Source organism: Salvelinus alpinus, chromosome 4 (genome assembly GCF_045679555.1).
Source record: "Salvelinus alpinus chromosome 4, SLU_Salpinus.1, whole genome shotgun sequence".
NCBI classification, from domain to species: Eukaryota; Metazoa; Chordata; class Actinopteri; order Salmoniformes; family Salmonidae; genus Salvelinus; species Salvelinus alpinus.
In genome coordinates this window covers 49233395-49255402 of record NC_092089.1, presented here as the reverse complement: position 1 = coordinate 49255402, position 22008 = coordinate 49233395, and the positions used below count along the sequence as shown (strand labels likewise).

Genomic DNA, 22008 nt, shown 5'->3' with positions numbered 1-22008 from the left:
ACACAGGTGCATCTTGTGCTGGTGTAACGGATGTGAAATGGCTAGCTAGTTAGCGGGTACGCGCTACTAGCGTTTCAATCAGTTACGTCACTTGCTCTGAAACCTAGAAGTAGTGTTGCACCTTGCTCTGCAAGGGCCGCGGCTTTTGTGGAGCGATGGGTAACGACGCTTCGTGGGTGTCAGTTGTTGATGTGTGCAGAGGATCCCTGGTTCGCGCCCGTGTCGGGGCAGGGGGACGACGTAAAGTTATACTGTTACACTGGGGACAATAAAAGGCGACTAAAATGTGCAGTATTGTCACACAACACAATGTCACAGATGTCTCAAGTTGAGGGAGCGCGCAATTAGCATGCTGACTGCAGGATTGTCCACCAGAGCTGTTGTCAGAGAATTGAATATTAATTTCTCTACCATAAGCCGCCTCCAACGTCGTTTTAGAGATCTTAGCAGTACGTCAAACCGACGTCACAACTGCAGACCACGTGTAACAACGCCAGCCTATGACCGCCACATTCTGCTTCTTCACCTGCGGGATTGTCTGAGACCAGCCACCCAGACAGCTGATGAAACTGAGGAGTATTTCTGTCTGTAATAAAGCCCTTTGTGGGGAAAAACTAAATTCTGTTTAGCTGGGCCTGGCTCTCCAGTGGGTGGGCCAGTCTCCCAAGTGAGACTGGCCAGAGACTGCCCATCCATGTGAATTCCATAGATTAGGAATTCATGAATTTATTTCAAATGACTGATTTCGTTATATGAACTGTAACTCAGTAAAATATTTGAAATTGTTGTTTATATTTTTGTTCAGTATAGATTAAAACATTGCCCTGTGATTTTGCCACCACTGTTAAAGTGGTGCAGCAGGGGCTACGGATTTGAGGGCAGACTGGTACAGAGACTACAGATACAGATGCACCAGTTATGAAGAAGATAACGGTTGTCTGGAGGCCTGAACACTTCCTGTTCTGTGCAGCCGTCATGCTCCTGCAGACACCAGACACCCTATGATACAGGAAGTGGTGCTATGACACAGTCTAATATGCCAAATCCAACCAAACAGCTATTGAGCTGAACTGGTGTGGCAACAGCATCATTTCACAGAGAAAATGTAGAGATTAAGAGAAGTTTCCCTTAGCGAAAGATAAATATTGTGATAAAATGGAGCTTGTTCACGTCGGTTTTTCCAGAATTCCCAAACACCTTAAAATCATTACTAAACTGCCACTGTTCTTATCAAGTCACAGCTTTATTTGATTTTTCTAAACATCACAGAAATATACATTCATGGTGATCATTCTTTAAAAAACTAAAACGTGACAGTATTAATGAAATCTAAGTTATGTAGAGTTTAAAAGCTGCACACCCATGCAACGTTTACTGAAGTTAGAATATTCTGTGGTAACACCTAGTAGCCATTGCAGATCGAGTTCTTTAAAGAAAGCCACCATTCTTTATCAAGACTTAAATCGATTAATCTGGAAACATTGTGGGAAAAACAAAGTTGCTATTTGGATTAAGTGCCTTTTTTCATAGATTTGGATAAGCAAGTTCCTAAAATGTTAAAATACTGCGTTTCACTTGTACTGTTGTTTTTTTTGTGTCTGACATTAACAGATATTAAACATGTGTGGAATTATTGACCAGTTTGAGACTCCTCCTCCACCTCTAGTTCACATGGCTCACTTGTATTTTTTTAACAATAAGAAATTACAAAAACCTAAGAGGGTTACTTTCTCCTCACACTATGGGCCCGCCTTCAGTCATTACTAGATACATCTCAAATGCAGATAGCCTTCCCTTAAAAAAGAATGACTGTTTACACACAGTCATATGCTTGGAGCACTGGCAAGTTTCACAGTACACTAGAATAATTCGTTTGGCATTTTTCTATCCCTTTTTAGCTCAGAACAGTATTGACGGCATCTTGCACGCATGTACCTTGGCAACAACTAAAGCTCAGGCCCAGCCTGACCATAGACAGTTGGTAGTACTTTTTACCCCCCCAAACCTTATCAGGACCACACGAACCCCACTGTGGGCCTTTCTCACACACACACACACAGACAGACACACACCCTCCTAACCCCCAATTGGTGTGAAAAATTAACAAGATACCCTTAAAAAGCAGCAGCCCCTGAACTCTCCTCGCATTGAGAGTGATCCCAGTAAAACTCCAGTGTGTGAACGACGTGACCACGACTGATTGGTTGTGAAAAGGTGTTGTTCTGGACACCGACATCTCCATGTCTCCTCTCCACAACATCTCTGCATTGGTTCGTCTTCTCTCCAGGTTCAAAGCGGACCGGCGCATTGGGGGGGGGGGGGGGGGGGGTCTTCAGGGTGTATGGGGATCTCTTCTCTTCTGGAGCCTCTGGACCTTCTCGGTCATCCGTTTGGCACTGTAGTAGGACAGGCTTAGGCCCATGATGGCCAGCATCATGGCTATCTGGTTGACCGCGCGGTCCCGTGGCTGGGTCTGCACCTCACCCGCCACCTGTCTCTAGAGAGAACACACAAAAGGCAAAAAAGGTGAGTGATCAACGCATGGGTCGGAGAACATATCTGAACCAAATCTGGAAAAACAAAACCAATGCCTAAATTTTGCCTAAGTCAAAGATTGTATAAAAAGATAATTGAATGTGACGAAACATGAAAATGTACAGAAATAAAAGCTTCTTCCTTTCAAAAACAATACCAAAAACCCAACAACACCAGCGTTCCACATATCCACAGTGCCCTGTCATGTGCCTAGGGTTGTGGTTAGAACAGTTATTAAACATTTAGAGGGCAAGGAAAGATTTTAGCAAAAAAGGGGGAACAATGTTCTTGGTACACGAGACCAAACTCCTTGCACGCTATACCAAAGGGCAGGTGCAGAAAGTCCCCTCACAATACAGTTTTGCACTTTGCACTCCATTATCCCTGGAGGGCCTCAAAGCAAATAAGATAGGACTCCATTTTAAGCTCAGGCGTTTAGAAAGCACTGCCATATCTTCAGTGAAAAAGGCCTCTGGATACACCCGCAAGATAGCAAATACATGTTCAGAAGTATGTGGACACCTGCTCGTCGAACATCTCACTCCAAAACCATGGGCATTAACATGCAGTTGCCCCCCCCCCCTTCGCTGCGATAAAAGCATCCACGCTTCTGGGAAGGCTTTCCACTAGATGTTGGAACATTGCTGCGGCGACTTGCTTCCATTCAGCAACAAGAGCATAAGACAGGTCGTGCACTGATGTTAGGCGATTAGGCCTGGCTCGCAGTCGGCATTCCCATTCATTCCAAAGGTGTTTGATGGGGTTGAGGTCAGGCCAGTCAAGTATTCTACACCAATCTCGACAAACCATGACTGTATGCACCTCGTTTTGTGCACGGCGGCATTATCAAGCTAGAACAGGAAAAGGGCCTTCCCCAAACTGTCGCCACAAAGAATCGCCTAGAATGTCATTCTATGCTGTAGCATTAAGATGTCCGTTCACTGGAACTAAGGGGCCTAGCCCGAACCATGAAAAAAAACAGCCCCATTATTCCTCCTCCACCAAACTTTACAGTTGGCACTATGCGTTCGGGCAAGTAGCGTTTTCCTGGCATCTGCCAGATGGTGAAGTGTAATTCATCACTCCAGAGAACCTGTTTCCACTGCGCCAGAGTCCAATGGTGGCAAGCTTTACACCACTCCAGCCGACACTTGGCATTGCGCATGGTGATCTTAGGCTTGTGTGCGGCTGCTTGACCATGGAAACCCACTTCACGAAGCTCCCGACCAACAGCTATTGTGCTGACGTTGCTTCCAGGGGCAGTTTGGAACTCGGTAGTGAGTATTGCAATCGCTGACAGGCGATTTTTACACGCTATGAACTTCAGCACTTCGCGGTCCCGTTTTGTGAGCTTGTGTGGCCTACCACGTCGCGGCTGAGCCGCTGTTGCTCCTAGACGTTTCCACTTCACAATAACAGCACTTACAGTTGACCGTGGCAGCTCTAGCAGGGCAGAAATTTGACAAACTGACTTGTTGGAAAGGTGGCATCCTATGACGGTGCCACATTGAAAGTCACAGAGCTCTTCAGTAAGGCCATTCTAACGTTTGTCTATGGCTGTGTGCTCGATTTTATATACCTGTCAGCAATGGGTGTGGCTGAAATAGCCGAATGCACTAATTTGTGGGGGTGTCCATATACTTTTGTATCTATAGTGTATATATGGAAGTGGGATTGGAGAGGTCTGGGGCTCAGATGGGTTGGGTTAAATGCGGAAGACACATTTCAGTTGAACTGACTAGGTTTCCCCACTTTCCCTTTCAATGAGGATGTTAGACATCTTTGATTGCCTATGCCCACCTGAAAGCAATCTCACTAATGGAGAGTATTGATTTAATAACCACATGGATAACTTATTGTATCTGAAAGCATTTTAACCATCATAAATCCAACCATAAATCCAATCAAGAACGCAGAGAAGTCCTCAATTCCATCACACATATTCAAATCCTCCAACTACAAAGAAAATCAATTGTCACAGCAACATGTGGAATTTTACGTAACAGCGAGCCACCTTCTCCTAAAGTCTATACTGGGGTCTTTGTTTTCCGAATTAGTAAAAATAGCAGAGAAAACACTTTACACAAATGACGACATGCGTCACATTCATGACTGTAAAGGATTTTTGCGGTGGAGGAGGAACAAAAGGGGGAGGAAATAATATCACCAACATTAGCGTCGATGCTAATCATATCAGTGGCTTTGTTGATGAAGCTACTTCCGGCGCCGAAAAGAGATGGCCGCCTCGCTTCGCGTTCCTTGGAAAATATGCAGTATTTTGTTTTTTTACGTGTTATTTCTTACATCGGTACCCCAGGTAATCTTAGGTTTCATTACATACAGTCGGGAGGAACTACTGAATATACGATTAACGTCAACTCATCATCGTTCCTACCAGGAATATGACTTTCCCGAAACGGATCCAGTGTTTTGCCTTCCACCCAATACAATGGATCTGATCCCAGCCGGCGACCCTGTGCGACGCCGAAAAAGGGGCAAACGAGGCGGTCTCGTGGTCAGGCTTCGGAGACGGGCACATCGCGCTCCACTCCCTAGCATACTACTCGCCAATGTCCAGTCTCTTGACAACAAGGTTGATGAAATCCGAGCACGGGTAGCATTCCAGAGAGACATCAGGGATTGCAACGTGCTCTGCTTCACGGAAACATGGCTAACTCAAGGGACGCTAACGGAGTCGGTGCAGCCAGCTGGTTTCTTCATGCATCGCGCCGACAGAAACAAACATCTTTCCGGTAAGAAGAGGGGCGGGGGGGTATGCCTTATGATTAACGAGAAGTGGTGTGATCATCATAACAACACACAGGAACTCAAGTCATTCTGTTCACCTGATCTAGAACTCCTCACAATCAAATGTCGACCGCATTATCTACCAAGGGAATTCTCTTCAATCATAATCACAGCCGTATATATTCCCCCCCAAGCAGACACATCGATGGCCCTGAACGAACTTTATCTGACTCTTTGTAAACTGGAAACCACACACCCTGAGGCTGCATTCATCGTAGCTGGGGATTTTAACAAGGCTAATCTAAAAACAAAACTCCCTAAATTCTATCAGCATATCGATTGTGCTACCAGGGCTGGAAAAACCCTAGACCATTGTTATACTAATTTCCGCGACGCATATAAGGCCCTCCCCCGCCCCCCTTTCGGAAAAGCTGACCACGACTCCATTTTGTTGATTCCAGCCTACAAACAGAAACTCAAACAACAGGCTCCCGCGCTCAGGTCTGTTCAACGCTGGTCCGACCAATCTGAATCCACGCTTCAAGACTGCTTCGATCACGCGGATTGGAATATGTTCCGCATCGCGTCCAACAACAATATTGACGAATATGCTGATTCGGTGAGCGAGTTCATTAGGAAGTGCATTGACGATGTCGTACCCACAGCAACGATTAAAACATTCCCAAACCAGAAACCGTGGATTGACGGCAGCATTCGCGTGAAACTGAAAGCGCGAACCACTGCTTTTAACCAGGGCAAGGTGACCGGAAGCATGACCGAATACAAACAGTGTAGCTATTCTCTCCGCAAGGCAATCAAACAGGCTAAGTCCCAGTACAGAGACAAAATCGAGTCGCAATTCAACAGCTCAGACACAAGAGGTATGTGGCAGGGTCTACAGTCAATCACGGATTACAAAAAGAAAACCAGCCCCGTCGCGGACCAGGATGTCTTGCTCCCAGACAGGCTAAACAACTTTTTTGCCCGCTTTGAGGACAATACAGTGCCACTGACACGGCCCCCTACCAAAACCTGCGGGCTCTCCTTCACTGCAGCCGAGGTGAGTAAAACATTTAAACGTGTTAACCCTCGCAAGGCTGCAGGCCCAGACGGCATTCCCAGCCGCGTCCTCAGAGCATGCGCAGACCAGCTGGCTGGTGTGTTTACGGACATATTCAATCAATCCTTATCCCAGTCTGCTGTTCCCACATGCTTCAAGAGGGCCACCATTGTTCCTGTTCCCAAGAAAGCTAAGGTAACTGAGCTAAACGACTACCGCCCCGTAGCACTCACTTCCGTCATCATGAAGTGCTTTGAGAGACTAGTCAAGGACCATATCACCTCCACCCTACCGGACACCCTAGACCCACTCCAATTTGCTTACCGACCCAATAGGTCCACAGACGACGCAATCGCAACCACACTGCACACTGCCCTAACCCATCTGGACAAGAGGAATACCCATGTGAGAATGCTGTTCATCGATTACAGCTCAGCATTTAACACCATAGTACCCTCCAAACTCGTCATCAAGCTCGAGACCCTGGGTCTCGACCCCGCCCTGTGCAACTGGGTCCTGGACTTCCTGACGGGCCGCCCCCAGGTGGTGAGGGTAGGTAACAACATCTCCACCCCGCTGATCCTCAACACTGGGGCCCCACAAGGGTGCGTTCTGAGCCCTCTCCTGTACTCCCTGTTCACCCACGACTGCGTGGCCATGCACGCCTCCAACTCAATCATCAAGTTTGCGGATGACACTACAGTGGTAGGCTTGATTACCAACAACGACGAGACGGCCTACAGGGAGGAGGTGAGGGCCCTCGGAGTGTGGTGTCAGGAAAATAACCTCACACTCAACGTCAACAAAACAAAGGAGATGATTGTGGACTTCAGGAAACAGCAGAGGGAGCACCCCCCTATCCACATCGACGGGTCAGTAGTGGAGAAGGTGGAAAGTTTTAAGTTCCTCGGTGTACACATCACGGACAAACTGAATTGGTCCACCCACACAGACAGCGTTGTGAAGAAGGCGCAGCAGCGCCTCTTCAACCTCAGGAGGCTGAAGAAATTCGGCTTGTCACCAAAAGCACTCACAAACTTCTACAGATGCACAATCGAGAGCATCCTGTCGGGCTGTATCACCGCCTGGTACGGCAACTGCTCCGCCCACAACCGTAAGGCTCTCCAGAGGGTAGTGAGGTCTGCAGAACGCATCACCGGGGGCAAACTACCTGCCCTCCAGGACACCTACACCACCCGATGTCACAGGAAGGCCATAAAGATCATCAAGGACAACAACCACCCAAGCCACTGCCTGTTCACCCCGCTATCATCCAGAAGGCGACGTCAGTACAGGTGCATCAAAGCAGGGACCGAGAGACTGAAAAACAGCTTCTATCTCAAGGCCATCAGACTGTTAAACAGCCACCACTAACATTTAGCGGCCGCTGCCAACATACCGACTCAACTCCAGCCACTTTAAAAATGGGAATTGATGGAAATTATGTAAAAATGTACCACTAGCCACTTTAAACAATGCCACTTAATATAATGTTTACATACCCTACATTACCCATCTCATATGTATATACTGTACTCTATATCATCTATGCATCATCATGCATCTTGCCATCTTTATGTAATACATGTACCACTAGCCACTTTAAACTATGCCACTTTATGTTTACATACCCTACAGTACTCATCTCATATGTATATACCGTACTCTATACCATCTACTGCATCTGCCATGCCGTTCTGTACCACCACTCATTCATATATCTTTATGTACATATTCTTTATCCCTTTACACTTGTGTGTGTGTGTAAGGTAGTAGTTGTGGAATTGTTAGGTTAGATTACTTGTTGGTTATTACTGCATTGTCGGAACTAGAAGCACAAGCATTTCGCTACACTCGCATTAACATCTGCTAACCATGTGTATGTGACTAATAAAATTTGATTTGATTTGATTTGATTTGAAAGCAGATTGTGGGTGTCAGATAGGGGGGGGAGGGGGTGTTCTGGGGCAAGCGGATACTATTATACATCAGGCCGAGATTCCCGCCTGGCTGAATTCAACATGGACTGACAAGTTAGCGTTGGTAATGCCGTTTTACCAACTGGTCACTTGCCTCGTTTAGAGTCTACAGTAGAACTCAGGCAAAAAGGGGGAAAACACTACTTCAATTTTAAATAGGATTAGAGAGGCAGTTTTCATTCGCTTTCAGCTACTGGGTGTGAGCAGGGAAACCATGGCCTTGGAGTAACGCTCAAATACTCTGAAGTGGTCCATTTTTCATTTCGCTTACATCCACATCTGAGCCAAGGGGGAAGTTAAACCTCGTCACACTACTCTTACATTCCAAGTCAAGTGAATCATCTGAGCTGGCATTTCCTAAGTCAACAAGTACTCTATTGAAAAATTGGTCATGGCCATTGTTGTTATTCAAGCCTAAAGATCAGCAAATACAAAACTGTTAAAGGGAGGATAGGAATTTCATTGACTGGTGTGGGAGTGGATATGGTGCCCAGATGATTTATTTCTAATGCATCTGCAACTCTAGAACACAATACTGGTAATCCGTTGTTCTGAAATGGAATGATATTGTTTTTTTCCAATCAAGTGTTGACGCTTCCACATGGACTGCATCTTTACAGTATTCAGTGCTGACTCACCGTAACAAGTCATATCAATAAGTAGACAGAAGTGTCAATATATTTCCTGCCACATGAATTCATACAGTATTAGGCACACCCAAAACCCCAAATGAAAAGGTCATCAATAGTTTACAAACCTGTAGGAGGCGGAAGTATCCAGGTGTCAGTCTGCCCAGTCTGATGATCATGTCTGTAGTGGGTCTGGGGTTGGTTTCTTTGTGCGGTGTGTTGATGCAGCTCTGGTCTGGAGACCTGCAGAGAAAGAGATAATGGAGTCACTCCATCTGACCACTAAGCCAATAGGAAACCATAATTCATCCCATGTGTAGAGGCATACTGATGACTCAATAAAGAGTGTTTTCAGAACCATCCAAGTAGCACTAAACTTTGTTAAACACGGAGGAAAAAAATAAAGAAATGTGCTTACAAATTAAACCAAAGCCTCTTCAAGTTTGATACCGGCGACAGACTGGCAAAATGAGAAACGAGGCCGTTCTCTATGCTTGCAAATAAACTCAAACCATCTGAACGGCTTCGAGGAAGGGAACAGTTCTTGCCTGAGGCGAGGACTATGAACAAACCCAGTCTCCCTGATCCGGTCCAGTGCAGTCTAGTTTCGTTACAGACCAACCCATCCAGAAAAAGGTACCACCGTCAGAACTAACATCTGGTCTGGTTTTGGACCTGACACCGTTTCTCAGAACCTTTAAAAATGTTTTATAATAATCTTAAAATCAGCACATCTGAACTAGATCTGACGAGGTCAACAATGTTGCTATTCACGAAGCCGTGAACTTGACTCGAAAAACGTTAAATTCATTCAGCCTCTGAAGATAATGACATGTAATGAGTGGTCATCTTGATTATCATCATCATTCCAATTCAAGGAATTCCCTCCAAACACTAAATGCAGGACAATTTTCCAGATCATTTTCAAATGCGACATCCCTAATTGGAAAGAGCCAAATTCTAGCCTTTAAAGTGTTCAATTGTCTTTTTTCTTTACTTCCAACTGCTTGAGTGGCTTGCTTTGAAGTACATTTCTGCGAGATGCGGAAAACTGAGCGATAGCGCTCCAACTCAAGTAAACAGGACCAGCTGTGTGTGGGGGGGGGGGAACAACAACACCACCACTAAAGAGATACTAATTAACTCATTATGCCATCATCTAAATGCATCTCTCCATGACCAATAACATGGGTCCTATGTCAAAGTTCACCAATCAGTGAACATCGCATCAATAACAACAATTTCACTGGGGAGGCAAGGGGAAAAAGCTGGCAGTGTGCAGGGAAGGTAGAAACATGCGAGGGATTCATCTGCCAACCTGGTTGCGATTACACCCTTTTGCTCAGGCTAAAAAAAAGAGGATGCACCAAAAACTCCTTGAAATTTCGGGTTTCCGACTTGCTCCTGGGCAAAAAGCGGTCCGGAATGCAGTCGTAAAAAAAAAAAACGTTGGATCCTCCACACCTTCCACAGGCTCTGTGGTGGTAAAGATCCTGTAGCTGCTACTCCAACTGGCCAGTCTGAATTCCAACCACCTAGCGCCCAGCCAACCAAAGAGCACCTGGTAGTTTGGGTACCCCACAGTGTGACGGGAGACTGGAACTACGGAGAAAGCTTCTGCTGTATGCTCCGCCCTATTATATAGCCCAGTCTCACCCAACCAGATCTGCAGACTTGCCCAACACACACACACACACACACACACACACACACAGCTGTCAAAATGCATCACTCTCTGTGGCTTGCGCTCTAACACACTCAAGCCAAACCCTCTTCCCCACCACAATAGTATAAAAACTCTGTGACCTGTCAGATGGTATTTGCTCATCCAGCCAACACATTGGAAAGAGAGAGAGAAAAGTGTTCATAAGCTTAACAGCACACGTCTAAGGGAACATGTGTGTCAACGTGTTGGACTATGTAACAACGTTGACCTGCCCTCTTAATCTCCTCCAACAGTAGCAGAAATATCAGGATTTGCCTTCCAGAACTGACCACTCCTTGTTCATGTTGACTTGGAAAAACAACATCATTCACATTAGTGGGTCATTTCGCCTTTATGATTGTGGAGTCTGTTTGTGTTACATAAGCTCCTTCCATTTCACTGGGCTAATATTTGCGGTTTCTCTTCCGGAAATCTTCCAAACAATGATGTAACCAATGTTTACTCCACCTAATCGTTGAGTCTTCACCAGAATCTTACTTTTAATTATGTTCATGGCTTCATGCCAAATTATGGCATTGCTCGACATCCATACTGTTGATGGACAATGACGTCACAACCTTGTAGTAGTATCCCATCATGCCATGCTAGATCAATGTCCTTTTGGGCAATGCTATTTGATGTGTTCTATATCTTTGAAGGGTTCCTTCACTACTCAACTATCAAAGATGTGTTACTACAGAGATTCATGGCCAAAGCCAGCTCCATCACCTTGTGGCCAAGATCACACAGTAGACCAATCCAAAGCTTTCTTTAAATCTGTCAGCAAAGCAGGGGTCCGATTAACAACCTTAAAATAATCTGGATTGTTGGGTCTCCATTCAAATAATCCAATTAGGAGATTAAATTAAGTCAATCTTTGGTTTTGAACAGGTTCTCTGTCGACATTCTCAAAGCTAATAAAGAACATACCGATATCAATTTATCCAATGTAATTAAATTTACAAAATCAGGGACACTTGTCTGGTAAACCAATTTTGGGAATTGGAACTCTAATGTTTTGTGGTCGAGGTTTGGATATAGGCTATATCTATAAAAAATATGAGTACAGTGAGAAGACATCCACCCTCATCAATACATCCTCTCAAATGACATGGGAATTCCCTGCCCTTTTTGGGTTCTGATCTTTGCTGTGAACATGGCTTCGGATCAAGCTATAAAAGGCCTGCTTAAGAGCTGCTTTCAGACCAGGAAGAGAGGGACAGAGGCCGTGAAACCACACAAAGGGGGGGATGGGTTGGGGAGAGAGCAAGAGCAGCAGCCCTCTGCAAAAATGACCTAATCGCTCTCTCGCAATTCCAATTTAAGGGCTTTATTGGCATGGGAAACATGTTAACATTGCCAAAGCAAGTGAGGATAAAAGTGAAATTAACAGTAAACATTACACTCACAGAAGTCCCAAAAGAATAGACATTTCAAATGTCATATGTCTATATACAGTGTTGTAACGATGTGCAAATAGTTCAAGTACAAAGGGGAAAATAAATAAACATGGGTTGTATTTACAATGGTGTTTGTTCTTCACTGGTTGCCCTTTTTGTGTGGCAATAGGTCACATCTTGCTGCTGTGATGGCACACTGTGATATTTCACCCAGTAAATAAGTGTCTCTAATATGGTCATACATTTGGCAGGAGGTTAGGAAGTGCAGCTCAGTTTCCACCTCCTTTTGTGAGCAGTGTGAACAGCATGTCTTCTCTGGAGAGCCAGGTCTGCCATGGCAGCCTTTCTCAATAGCAAGGCTATGCTCACCGAGTCTGTACATAGTCAAAGCGTTCTTTAAGTTTGGGTCACTCACAGTGGTCAGGTATTCTGCCACTGTGTACTCTCTGTTAAGGACCAAATAGCATTCTAGTTCGCTCTGTTTTTTTGTTAATTCTTTCCAATGTGTCAAGTTTCATGATTTGGTTGGGTCTAATTGTGTTGCTGTCCTGGGGATCTGTGGGGTGTGTTTGTGAACAGAGCCCCAGGACCAGCTTGCTTAGGGGACTCTTCTCCAGGTTCATCTCTCTGTAGGTGATGGCTTTGTTATGGAAGGTTTGGGAATCGCTTCCTTTTAGGTGGTTGTAGAATTTAACAGCTCTTTTCTGGATTTTGATAATTAGCGAGTATCAGCCTAATTCTGCATGCATTATTTGGTGTTTTACGTTGTAAACGGAGGATATTTCTGCAGAATTCAATCACTCCCTCTCTGACACAAGAGCAGTAAAAATTTAATTAGCCTTATGTTTCTGCTGCACCAGTCTTGTGAGCAGATACAGCAAGCCCCCGAACTCACAGCCTTCTAGAGCTCCTTCATCCCTCCTATCTTCCCACATCTTCACTCCCCGTACTGTTCCCATCTAAAACAACTTGGAGGTTTCTCCACTGAGTGACGTGGGCTGATAAATGGGGAGAGCTAGAGGCATCAGGTGCTGAGACGGTGCTACTGTCAGAGCTTCAATCTCTCCTCAGAGCCACCGATCTGACCTCAACGGCTCCGCGGCAGCATTACATCACATCATAAATCTGATCGATTTAAACGTTGTGTAATCTCCATTCTCCCCAGTGCTTACTGGGCTTAAGACCTACCTTCTACTTCATATGACCGTAGCGTGTGCACTAGTTTCCATATTTCCTCATTCGAGCAGCGATAAGCCATGCCGACGTAGAGCATGCTCGCATTGACTGGCTTCTCCTTGTTTCTGTGGCGTGGAATGGAAATCAGACCTGGTCAAGGGGCTTGCACAAAATGGTCAGAGTCATTTAATCTTTCATCAAGAGGGGGAAAGCATCACCACAACCCCCACAGTCAAGCCCCCTGTGTCTGTGATTGTCGTGATTCACAGGCAAGCCATCAGCTGTGCATGAAGGAGTCCCAGGCCCAAAATTAAATTGTGGGAGTTTTTCCAGAAGTGGCACATGCACCTAATCTGAAGTGAGTCTTGCGCTGAAAAAGGAGGGCCACCATTTCCATCACGTCTTTGCAGTGTGGCTTGTAAACAATGAAGACCATTAGCACAAGCCATTCGAAGTCAAATCAGAACCAACTGGGCCGGCCATAAAATTTGAATGCAGATTACGACACCTACCACGCAGAGTTGATATGTCAGTGAAAAAAAAAAAAAAAGCAGGAAGGAGGGCGTGTGATGACAATCAATCGTCAATTGGCATTGAGACATTGATTACGTTGCTTAATTAATGAAAATGTAAAGATCACATAACGTATGATGCTTCTAGGAATCTCATATCAATACATTATCACCATATTATGCACTCTCGACTAGTGTGGGAGGGGTGGATGGGGGACGTATAGTCTTATCAGAGATATAGCACCAGAAGTTAACCAGAGATCAACGTGAAGGGTTTTATCAGTTTAGTCCTGCAAAAAGGTCAAACGTACATATGACTAGATGGTATAGTTAATATATACAGTCCATGGATGCAACCATATAGGCCTAGAGGCATTCTAAACAAGACCCAAGTAGCAACTTTTAACCAACATAGCTTGTACTTGGTGAGAGGTGAACATTTCGGGACGGCAGGTAGCCTAGTGGTTAGTGTTGGGCCAGTAACCGAAAGGTTGCTGGATTGAATCCCCGAGCTGACAAGGTAAAAACCTGTTGTTCTGCAAGGGAGTTAACCCACTGTTCCCTGGTAGGCCGTCATTGAAAATAAGAATTTGTTCTTAACTGACTTGCCTAGTTAAAAAAAACACATAGGCCTATTGTGCATTTTAAACACAACAGACAGCAAACTCCAATGACAAACACCCACATGTGTGAAATTATGCCCATCCCTGGCATGTAATTAACCAGAAACAGTGTTACAGAATTTCACATACCCCACCCTATGTGACCCCTCCCCTCCAGACATGCCAGTGCCATTTTAAATCACCCCATTGTCCTCATTTCTCAGTCAAAGCCCGTATACCGCCACCTCAAACCTGGAATGGAGGATCGCTGCCGCCACCTGCCTCTTGCATGTGTGAACAACGACCATTACAGTTGTTACAGTATTTACACATATAGTAGTACTTTTCTCAGTTAAACTAACAAATGCAGTACAACCTTATTATTTTACATTGTTTTCTGAAGACATTTACACAAGATTTTAATAATCTTATGAAATGCATCAATAGCCACCTAATAAATCTAGTTTTGCCAGGACACCAGGGTTAACACCCCTACTCTTACGATAAGTGCCATGGGATCTTCAGTGACCAGAGAGTCAGGACACCCGTTTAAAGTCCCATCCGAAAGACAGCGCCCTGCACAGGACAACGTCTCCAATCACTGCCCTGGGGCATTGAGATATTATTTTTGATTTTTATTATTTTAGACACAAGGAAAGGGTGCCTCCTACTGGCCCTCCAACACCACTTCCAGCAGGATCTGGTCTCCCATCCAGGGACTGACCAGGACCAACCCTGCTCAGCTTCAGAAGCAAGCCAGCAGTGGGATGCAGGGTGGTATGCTGCTAGCAAGAACCAGCATTCAGCAGTATCTCCAAAAAAAGTTGCACCATATTTCATAAGCTGTTGAAACAAGATGCTTTTCAATTTCGCAGACATCCAACAAAATACAATGAATACTTTTAGATAAGCAGTGCTGCAGGGTAATTGGGATCCCGAGTGGCGCAGCGGTCTAAGGCACTGCATCTCAGTGCAAGAAGTGTCACTACGGTCCCTGCTTTCAAATCCAAGCTGTATCACATCTGGATGTGATTGGGAGTCCCAAAGGGCGGTGCACAATTGGCCCAACGTTGTCTAGGTTTGGCCGGGTTAGGCCGTCATTGTAAATAAGAATTTGTTAACTGACATGCCTAGTTAAATAAAGTTAAGATTCAATGGTGACAAACTGCCAAAACTAAGGCTGTTCACACAGGCAGCCCATTCTGATTTTTTCCCACCAAATTGGTATTTTGACCAATCACAAGAGTTTATTTTTATAGGGACAGTGCACATTAATCAACGTTTCAGTAAATGTTCCGGTTTTAGCCAGCCGGCTCATTTTCAACCGCAGTCTCTGGGCAGGTTATTAAAAACAATTACAATACAGACAATCAATGAGCAGTGAGCACACGCAGAGCAACATAGGACAAGCAAGACATAGCATGCAGACAGAGCAACATAGCATAAAAGCAACAACACAAAATTCATAAAAGCAACAGTGTTTCCACACCTCACAAGCAACAGACATGGAAAGCGGCAATACACAACTAGGGATTATGTTCACTAGTCTGACTGGCCTTTAGCCATGTCTTCATGTTTTTTTGTGAAAGTGTGATATGTGGTGCAGTTGTGTGTGTCTGATGGCAGTGTATCCAAACATGGGAAGCGCTCACAGAGAAAACAGATTGACTAAAGGTGCTTTTCCTTAAGGGAACTATACAGTCACTGCTCATGGCAGACCTTGTGGATCTGCAGCCATATGTTTGGGTTTTCTGTTTAACAAAAGTACTGAGTGGAGGGGGAGCCAGGCCATTTAGGATCTTGAATACAAATCATGCGTCGGTGTATTGCACTAGATTTTTCTGACGATGTAACAGTGATGGCTATTGGGCTTCCTATCAAGCACTTTGAGAGCCTGTTCATAGACAGACACTGGGTTTAAATGTTGTACAGCAAGCTTGGGCCCAACTAGTCAAGCAGTATCATAGATTTGAAGTACAGTTTTGCTACCTCTACAGTCAAACAATTTCGTATAAATCGGAATTTCGCTAGGTTGAATTTGGTTATTTGAGTTACCTTTTTTCACCTGCTTTTTAAAAAGAGAGGTTGGAATCAAGTATGATGCCAAGGTACTTAAAAATCAGATACCACCTGGAGCTTCTCCCCTGACACAGAAATCTGTCTCAGTAGCATCAGCTGCCCTCTTTGTGAAGAACATGCAGACAGTTTTTTTTCACATTTAGATGCAAACATGAGTCACTGAGCCACTTTGTCACCTGGACCATTACAGTAGTGAGTTCTTGTGTAGCTTGTTGTTTGCATGTGTAACAGTATAGCTTCCGTCCCTCTCCTCGCCCCTACCTGGGCTCGAACCAGGGACTCTCTGCAGACATCGACAACAGCCACCCTCGAAGCATCGTTACCCATCGCTCCACAAAAGCCACGGCCCTTGCAGAGCAAGGGGAACAACTACTTCAGAGCGAGTGACGTCACCGATTGAAACGCTATTAGCGCGCACCCCGCTAACTATTTCACGTCGGTTACACATGCACATATATCACTGTATCATCTGAACTTCAGACCCAGTACATACAGAAGACAGATCATTAATGTACAGGCTGAACAGGAGGGGCCCCAGTATTGACCCTTGGGGCATGCCCACATCATAGCTAAGAGTGGGCGACAGCTCATTGCTCACTCTGACACACTGAGTTCTGCCTTCAAGGTATGATTTCATCCATCTCAAGGCATCGGGGGAAAAGTTGAACAATTTTGTGAGGAGAACCTCATGGTTAACAGTATCAAAAGCCTTCCTTAGGTCCAGAAACACAGCCCCAACAACAACCCTTTGTTCAACAGGGCGGCAGGTAGCCTAGTGCTTAGAGCAACGGGTCAGTAACCGAAAGGTTGCTAGATCGAATCCCTGAGCTGACAAGGTAAAAAAAAGATGCCGTTCTGCTCCTGAACAAGGCAGTTAAACCCCCTGTTCCTAGGCCGTCATTGTAAATAAGAATTTGTTCTTAAAAGGTTGCCTGGTTAAAAAAAAAATAATCTTGGACTTCACATTTTCCAGAAGAAAGCAGTTGGCCGTTTCTGTGGAGTGTTTTGCTCTGAAGCCAAACTGTGTGGAGTGTAATGTGAAGGGGCTGTTGAGGTGAGCAATCAGTTGTTCTGCTACACACTAACAACCTTCGACACCACAGGTAGTATACTAGTGGGCCTGTAGATACTCACGTCAGCAGGGTCACCCGATTTAAAGATTGTCGTTATTATGGCAAAACTTCAAGACAGTTGGAAACACCCCTGACCAATAGATGTGTTGCTGACCTTAGCAATGGGGCCAATGAGTGACTCTTTGTAGTTTGTAAGAAAGGTAGACTGCAGCCCAAACACATCTTTGGCTTTAGAGTTCTTTAGTGAGCTAATCACCTTGTTCACCTCTGACTCAGAAACCTCCCTTAGGTTGAGTGTCATTCACTAGCACTGAGCCCAAGAAACCAATGTGTCAGTATCCTGACAGAGTCAAAGTAGGAATTGAAGGCTATTGCTATTTCGACTGCATCCTGTGTTAGATTGTCACTCACCATGATTTCTAGTCTTTTTGCAGTGTTACTATGATCTTTCCCTGTTAACCTTTTTTTTTTTGATTCTCCCAGATCAATTTAGAATTTCCCTTTGCTTCACCAATTATGTTAATAAAAAAAGTTTGCCTTGGCCTGTCTGATTTCTTTCATCACCTTATTTCTCAACATGGTAAACCTACGTCTGTCATGCTCTAATTTGTACTTCATGGATATTTTTAGAGCATGATCTCGTTATTTCATCAGTTACCAGATTTCTCCATTTAGCCAAGGAATAGTGCTCTTTTGGCCAGGTTTAGTTTTGATTTTCTTTAGGAAGCCATTTATTGTAGTCTGGATTGTGGATAGAAACACCTGACTATTTGCTTCCACATCTGTATAGGACAAGAGATCATTCCAGTTCATTTCCTTAATTGCGTTTTCAAAATAATTAAATTCACTCTTAGAAAGCCTGGTGGACTCAGAATACCTAACAGTAGAGGTTAAACCTGTTCTTAGAAAGCTTTCTGGCTATAAGTGTCAGACTATGATCAGATAGCCCAGTAACAATATTGAATGATTTAGTCAGTCACTCTCTCTGGTTTAATTACTGAACACCAGAGCAAACTGTGTTTCAGAGCAACAAGTCACCCTGGTTTGCCCTTTAACTAGCTGTGTAAGGTCAAATGTATTAGGGATCAGTTTAAGGTTTTTCCTACAAGACTTGTCTTCATAATTCATGTTAAAATCTCCCATTAAGATTACCTCTTTCCCCAAAATCACATTCCCTAAGCATGTTATTAAACTGCTCAAAATACACTTTTGGTGGAAGATGGTCTATACATTCCAATAAGGGTAAAATAGATTTGGGGAGACAGTGTAACGTTTAGGCCAATACATTCTAGTTCATTATCACATGACCACTCAATTTGTTTACATCAGATATGTTCTTTAATGTAAATATGACCCCCTCTTCCTTCGATCATGTCTCTCCTGAAAACATTGTAGCCAGGCACAATCAAAGCAGCATATGGATATTTTTATGGAGCCATGTCTCTGAAAGGCAGAGGAAGTCAAGGTTGGAGTCTGTGAGAAGATGTTGAATTGATCACTTTTTGAAATGACACTGCGAATGTTCAAGTGCCCCCCTATTAGTCCCTTGGGCTTAGCTCGTGGGTCCCAGATAACTCGAGTGATTGACACATTGAAAAAAAGTTACATTTTCTGTGTTTTCTGACGGCTAGGTTTAGGCCGTTTTGATTAGGGGCAGTTCGGTAGTGCAATTAACTATCCCTTCCGCTTTGACTGGATGCGGGAACTAATTGCGTGCCAGAAGTAGTCAGGGATCGCGTATATCGACTTGGATATGTTTGGAGAGTCAAATTCCAACTTGGAGCCGGGTGACTCGAGAGAAACCATGGGACCATAGCCCTCACCCACTTCCGCAGCGGCGACGATCAGTGGATCCATCCACTGCTTTCCACTCCGGTGAGTATCGCTGGCTCGGCGGTGCTAGGCCCAGGATTGAGTTGCTCATCCCCGGAGATCCGGAGGGTAGTTTAACAGTTTCCAATAAATGTTGGGACTTGTTTGTTACTCCTAAATTGTTCAGTGGAATAGGGAGCGATGTATACTTGGCCACTATTCAGAACATTACGGTATGCTGTGTACTGTCCGCTCCCGTGGAACGGTGAACCAATGTGTTTGGTGTTGGTATTCACCGGCAGTAGATTAATTGTGTCATCCCAGCAAGGACGCACTGAGATCAGTAGGGCAGTTACATAACTGACAATCGTGGCAATGTACTGGAGAAAAAACGCATAATTGCGCTTTAAATCTTTGCATTAGTTACTTAACTGGAGTCCGTGTACACCTGATGTTTTAGATCAAATAACAGCATCTGTAGAAGCCTCCCTCCCGTCTGCCGTCTATTACGTCAAATCTTTAACTGATCTGATGGTCAAAATATAAATTGTGGGGGGGGGAAATGATATTGGGCTGCCTGTCTAAGCAGCCTAAGTGGTTCCAGCACTAATTTAAAAACCACACCTATTAATTCCAAATGAAAAAAAGTAAAATAATTTCTTTAACTAATCAATAATATCTATCCCATTGAGCGGTTATACTTTAATTACACAAATCAATTAATAAAAAATAACTTTCCCTAGCGGCTCCATCCATATTGTTAACCAACCAAGTCATATTGTGGCGTAAAAATCTGTTATCTTTCCCCAAAAAATGTTATAACACAATTCAACCATTTTTCTACCACTCCAGTACGTGCTCATTTCCATTGTTAGCTAATTAATCATTGAGTCAACCAATTACAAACGGTTGGAAATCAATTGTGGACACACAAACTAATTTTCGCGCAAAAGTGTCAGTTAATAAAAAGCTGTAGATTGAACTGACCTGGAACTGTGCTCGGATTGAGCTGGTTGAAATGTGCTCAAACGAGGGAGTACAAGCACACGATGGTCACGTATCAAGCTATATAGGAAGCCAGGCCAGCCTATAGATACATGGGGTGGGTGGGGCAATCTGAGCCATGAGTCACACAGACCCCTATGAATAGAATGTGCTCGCCTAGTGCGGTTTATAGGCTACATAATTGATTAATTGACTGTTGTTGGAGTATTGCTTTCGTTGACTGAAGATAGGTTATTGGCCCAACGAGCAACAGACAGACATTTAGCACACAAATGGTTAGTTTAGTGCTCTGCTGTGTAGGCTAGTTGTATGTAGTTGAACTCTAATCTAACGCAGGGCTGGGCAACTCCAGTTCTCTAGAGCCTGATTGGTGTCACACTTTTGGCCCCTGGTCTAATGCCATGGTGATGGAAGACAGAAGCTATACATTATTATAAACTGGGTGCTGATTGGCTGACAGCCATGGTATATCAGACCGTATACCACGGGTATGACAAAACATTTATTTTTACTGCTATAATTACGTTGGTAACCAGTTTATAATAGCAATAAGGAACCTCAGGGGTTTGTCTGCGCCATCGTGCGCTATCGTGCATAAATGTATTTTGCCCCCCCCACACCAAACGCGATCACGACACGCAGGTTAAAATATCAAAACAAACTCTGAACCAATGACATTAATTTGGGGACAGGTCGAAAAGCATTAAACATGTATGGTAATTTAGCTAGTTAGCTTGCTCTTGCTAGCTAACGTTCATTTGTCCTATTTAGCTAGCTTGCTGTTGCTAGCTAATTTGTCCTGGGATATAAACATTGAGTTGTTATTTTACCTGAAATGCACAAGGTCCTCTACTCCGACAATTAATCCACACATAAAACGGTCATCTCTCCTCCTTCCATGCTTTTTCATCGTTTAAATTATATGGTGATCGCATCTAAACTTTCATTGTATTACCACGACTACCGGCAAAACAGTTCGTCTTTCTATCACCCACGTGGGTATAACCAATGAGGAGATGGCACGTGGGTACCTGCTTCTATAAACCAATGAGGAGATGGCACGTGGGTACCTGCTTCTATAAACCAATGAGGAGATGGGAGAGGCAGGACTTGCAGCGCGTTCTGCGTCAGAAACAGGAACGACATCTATTTTAGCCCTTGGTGTCGCAGACGCTCGTTGGCGTGCGCAAGCAGTGTGGGTGCAATAATTGAATAACATGGATTTCTAAATTTATTTTGCGACACTCGCGCACGCGACGTGTCCGGTCTGGTCAGCATGTAAGGGTGGTATCCAGGCACTCCGCATTGCGTCGTGAATAAGAAGATCCCTTAGCAGTGGTATATTGGCCATATACCACACCCCCTCATGTCTTATTGCTTAAATAGACCTAAATACATTTGGAATGTTCATATCCATTCCTCTTGTCAACACTATCCTAGAACAAATAGCCGAACTCTCAGCAACCCCCACCTTCCTCTTTCCTTTTAGGTTGCTTTCCCCTCCCCATAATTTGTTCTCCTTGTGAAAAACTTTCCCACTCCCTCCTCTTCCCAGCTAGTCCCATTTGGGTAGTCATCCTCAAATAACTGCTAGAAGGCCTATGTGTATAGCTTAACGTTTGTCTTTGAGGATGCCATCCCCTCACCCTTCATGCTCGTCACATGAACTCAGCGGATGAGGTTTGCAGGGTGA

The 22008-nt window shown here is 44.4% G+C and overlaps 1 long non-coding RNA gene across 2 annotated transcripts; it reads right to left on the bottom strand.

The window, feature by feature from the left end:
• Positions 1-1224: 1224 nt before the first annotated feature.
• On the bottom strand, positions 1225-20431 carry LOC139573856 (uncharacterized). 2 transcript variants are annotated; one of them, XR_011674662.1, is made up of 3 exons: positions 20298-20431; positions 9080-9194; positions 1225-2497 (listed from the first exon to the last, which is right to left on the bottom strand). It is a non-coding gene; the product is annotated as an uncharacterized lncRNA (long non-coding RNA). The 2 variants fall into 2 exon arrangements; XR_011674663.1 differs by lacking the exon at positions 20298-20431 and adding an exon at positions 10270-10564.
• Positions 20432-22008: the final 1577 nt, after the last annotated feature.